Source organism: Rattus rattus, chromosome 2 (genome assembly GCF_011064425.1).
Source record: "Rattus rattus isolate New Zealand chromosome 2, Rrattus_CSIRO_v1, whole genome shotgun sequence".
NCBI lineage: Eukaryota > Metazoa > Chordata > Mammalia > Rodentia > Muridae > Rattus > Rattus rattus.
The window spans coordinates 168657136-168662316 of record NC_046155.1 but is presented as its reverse complement, the minus strand read 5'-3'; positions in this window follow the sequence as shown (position 1 = coordinate 168662316).

Genomic DNA, 5181 nt, shown 5'->3' with positions numbered 1-5181 from the left:
CTGGGAAATCAAGGTGCGTGTATGAGAGAGGAGCCTGTTGTGGGGCCTCTCCCACTGCGTGGTCATCCCTGTCTGATCCGGGCATTGGGGGCCTGGAAGCAGGGAGATCCCGAGCTCATGGTGGGTCTCGGCTGCCATAACATGAGGGCCATCCTGGACTACATGTGACCCTGTGTCAAAGGAAGAAAGTCTGTCCCCTTCTGTCACTTTAAACATCTCCTTGAGCTTCAAATATGACCTCTGAGTCATGGTTTAGTGATCAGTGTCTGTTGTGTGGATAGAGGGATAGAGGGAGCCCAGAATTAATCATCACGTTCTTAATTATTAACAGACTCTGAACCAAGCAATCAGAAAGACACACTGTGAGTTACTGTTAATTGGTCTGAGATCAACATTCCAAGTGGTTCATCATAGCCTATCTTGGACCACACTGGGAAAAGCCTGTCGGTTGCACTTTCCAAAACTCGGGCCAAAGTTTCCCCTGGCAGTTCCTGGGTGTGTCTTGTTTTTCCTTTTGTTTGTTTTGAGAGACAGGGTCTATGTATCCCACGCTGGCCTAGAGCTCAGATCAACCAGCCTCCCTGTCTGTAGTGCTGGGATTAGAGGTGTGCACTACCATGCTTGTTATCCACTGGCATTTTAAACCCCAGAGTTATTGTTTAGGTCCCTGAACATAATCTAAGAGGCCTTTTAAAAAAATGACTGGGCTGCTGAGCCTGGTGGCTTGGAAGCTAGCAAGAGAATCAGGAGTTCAAGGTCATCCTAAGATACAGAGCTAATTTGATCAGATGAAACACGAAGCACCAAAGCTCTACACACCCACGTACACACACGAACACACACACACACACCAAATATTGGGACTGTGGCTCAGTGATAAACGGGGCTCTGGTTCTGTCCCCAGTGCTGCAAGAAGAAAATAGATAACTACATATCCAACTATATTTTATGCTTCCTTAAAACAACGTGGTTTTGTGCAACCCGGTATTCTGTTCCTATTAGTTAATGGTGTTAGTGGGGGACGGGGTGCACACGCCTGACTGGGGAGAACAGAGAGGCTAGGACTCAAAGGCAGCCTCTGGCCAGCCTTGACGCCAGGTAGAAACAGACTGGGGTCTGGCATCAAGAGCTCACTCCAGAACCAGATGCAGACAGACCCCAGGCAGGGCTAGAGGGCTCTGCTAGAGATGGGGCACCCTCAAGCCTTTGCTCAGTGGAAACCCCGGACTGATTTTTGCACAGCCATTTTCCTGCTACCATGGAAGTCTTTCTCAGCACTGCCCTTCAACAGCCCTGCACATGAAAGGTGGAGGGTACCAGGGGTAGCTCCACAGAGGGGCATCTCATCAGGACCTCCCTACCCCTCATTACTCCCACCCCTCCCCACACACACACACCCTGGACCAGTTTCTCTCCCATGGCCTGCATGGAGTTCCTGCCCTTCCTGCACAGAACTCACAGTCCAGTCCCCTCACCCCCACCTCCTTTCCACAGGCTTGGGTTCCCTCGGAATGGACCCAGGAAAAAGCTTGGTGTGGCATACAATTATAGTCCCAGCACTCCAGAGGTTGAAGCAGGAGGATCATTGAGTTAAAAGGCCAGTCAGGGCTACACAATGATACCCTGTCTGTGAATAAATAAATAAACAAACAAACAAACAAACAAACTAGGAGACCCGGATAAGACGTCTGATGACATCATTTGGTGGGACATCCTTTCTGCCCGCTTTGATACCTCCTACTTAGCGCTACCTAGGCTCCCCACCCTCTGTGGAGCCCGGTCTTTGTGTGCCCCTTTCCCAGTAGCAGCACCCAGGGTCCTTGTTCAGTCGTTTATTCTCATTCAAGCTGGGAGAATCTAGACTCCTCCCTATGCTGCAGGCGACTGGTTCCTATGGGCAGCCACGGCCAACGCAGACACCCTAGCTGTGAGAGCCGCCTATCCTGCACTCGCGATAGCGCATAGTAGGGCAGAGGGTGGAGCGCGGTGGGACAGCGCCCCCTAGTGACCTTGGCTGCGCAGCGATGGAATGGCCTGAGGGCTGGCTTAGCAAAGGACTTAACACTCAAAAGGACTGGGAGGCAGAACATCATTTTTGGAAAAAACAACTGTCGTCAGAGCCAGAAGGAACGTTATCCCTCAGGCCTTGGCTCGGCCGCTTGCTCCTCTGGGAAGTCTTCTTTGACTCCCCCAGTTCGGATCTGGCGATTCTGCTGGACTCCTATAAAATCGCGTGTCAGCCTGGGCCTGCCAAATGAGGCCGGGACTCTTCTCTGCCTGTGCCTCACCCCCACCTTCTTGCTCGCACCTACCATTCCATCTTATGATCTTTGTTACCCCCTTTTCCCAGCCTACATTCTGCCTTCACCCCATCCTGCCTGTGTGTGCCCGTTCCGTGCCAGGCTTTCACACACACACCTCCATTCGACTGCCTATGGTTTTGCAGGACCCCACCCTACTCCCAGCTCTCTGCCTGCTTCCCCCACACTCTGATTGGGCTCCTATCCCACCCCCTGACTGTTTCCTTATCCCATCCCACTCTAACTCCCCACTCCCGACCCTTGACTCTGCCAAGGAGTATCCCTATCGCCTCACAGATTTTATTTTATCCAGCAGCTTTATTAAGATATAATCTACTTGGGGGTGGGGTGTGGGTGTGGTGAGATAGCTAGGAGCTTAAGAGTACTGGCTGCTCTTTCAGAGATCCATTCAAAACCCAACACCCACGGCGCAGCTGTAACTCCATCCAGTTCTAGGCCATCCACTGCCCTCTTCTGGTCTCTACAGGCACTGCACATACACGACGCACAGACAGATATAGGCAGAACACCCATACACATAAAATAAAAATCAATACATCTGGGAGCTGGAGAGATGGCTCGGTGGTTAAGAGCATTAAATGCTCTCCCAGAGGTCCTGAGTTCAATTCCCAGCAACCACACGGAGGCTCACAACCGTCTGTCATGGGATCCAATGGCCTCTTCTGTTGTGTCTGAAGATAGTGACAGTGTACTCATATATTTTAAATAAATAAATCTAGAACAAGACATAAAGTTCACATTTTATTTTATTTTTTTAAAGATTTATTTATTATATATAAGTACACTGTCGCTGTCTTCAGACACACCAGAAGAGGGCATCAGATCTCATTACAGATGGTTGTGAGCCACCATGTGGTTGCTAGGATTTGAACTCAGGACCTCTGGAAGAGTAGTCAGTGCTCTTAACCACTGAGCCATCTCTCGAGCCCCAAAGTTCACATTTTAGATGAGCTAATGCTCAGTGGTGATTTTACATCCATCACCACGGATTCTATTTTAGAATATTAAGGTCACTACAAAAGTATCTGTCCACCCACTCACTGATACCTGTTCCACCTCCATCCCTCCTCTGTGCACACACCCCCAGGTTGGGGAAATACTTCTTTTGCATGCTAAGGTTTTTGCTGTGACACAGAACCTACCCTGAGGGAACTCAGAAGTCCAGTTGAGGGCCTGACTCGCTAGTAAGACATGCTCGCTGCACACGTGCAACACCCTGAGTCCCACAATCAACTCCCGAGGACTGTCCTCTGAAGTGGAAACTTAAGGGTTCTTTGGAAAGTCAGTTGTGTCGGATGGTGTTTTGCTGGGCAAACACTCGAACATTTCGCTGAAGTGGACACAGATGTGAAAGGCTAAGGCAGGCTCAGGAAGGAATGTTTCACTGATGCAGACACAGGAGAGAGGCACGTGAAAGGACACGTGATGAAGGATTCTTTGCTAACATCCTGTGTTGGGCCACCTTACATTGTGTAGTTGAGCTGCATTTGTTACGCCATAGAGAGAAACGCACCGAAAAACTTCTGGCGGTGTGCTGCAATTTCTTGCCGCTTCCACAGCAGATTGGCAGAGTGATGTCAGCTGAGACAGACGCAACTGCTCAGTCAAGATCCGTGGAGGACGTGTGCTGTTTGGAGGGATAAATAGGACTTGGCAGACAGTGACGGAGACAGAGCTTGGCTTGCTGGTACAGCTGGCTGTGCAACACTGGTGGGTCTCACGTCTTTGCTGATCTTTGCTTCCCTGACAGAGGCACAGCAGAGAACTTCTCCTGGCCTTCCTCATGGTTTTCTTCCTGGTCCCTCCTGCTGACTCAAACCAAGGCTAAGGCCTGTCTGTCTAAGCTCGGTCATGTCACAGGCTGTTGCTAACCCAACTCTTCTGAACTGAACTGTTGGTGCATCCATGAAGTGTGTGTGAGTGGATCGAGCTGCCGCTGCTGACCTGTGAACTGAACTGCTGATGTCCTGACAACACAGAGGGGAGTCGATCCAAAGAACCTTTCTAAACAGATCCATTTCCCCCCCTGTATCCTTTCTTTCCTACTACCTCTGGTTGGTAGTGGGCTTAAAGGGAGGTTAAAGCATTTAAGAACCATCATTAAAAAACAGGTGTTTGAAAAGTATTAGAGTTACAGTTCTCTGACCCCATGTGTGCACCATGACGCACACACACACGCACATACACACACACACACACACACACATACACGCACACACACACACACAGAGTAGTAATAACTCAAAGTCACATTGAAAAGAACTAGTGGAGAAAATTTGTCCACTCACTCCCTCTCATCATTCACTTAAAAAACATTATTTTGGGCTGGTAACATGGCTCAAAGGATAAAGGTCACTCCGGCAAACCTGAAAATCTGGGTCCTATTCCCTTCTCACAGCCACATGGTGGAAGAAGAGATCAGACTTCCAAAACTTGTCCTCTAACCTCCACACATGCTCTGTGATGTGCTCTCTCTCTCTCTCTCTCTCTCTCTCTCTCTCTCTCTCTCTGTCTCTGTCTCTCTCTCTCTCTCTCACACACACACAAACACACACACTATATATGCGTATGTATATATATAATTTATAAAATTCGTATGAATGAAAGGAAAAGAAAAAAAGGCAAAACAAGGGGAAATGACAACAAAATAACAAAAATTTCAGCAAAACAAACAGAAAAACAAAAACAAAGCAGAAACCACACACACACACACACACACACACACACACACACACACACACTATTGCAATAGAGGGCACTGAAAACAGAATAAATTGATTTTAACAGAAACTTGGGGAAAAAAGGTCAGCAGGACAGTAGTAAGTTCAGGTCTAAGCAGGATCTGCTGAGATCTGCCTGG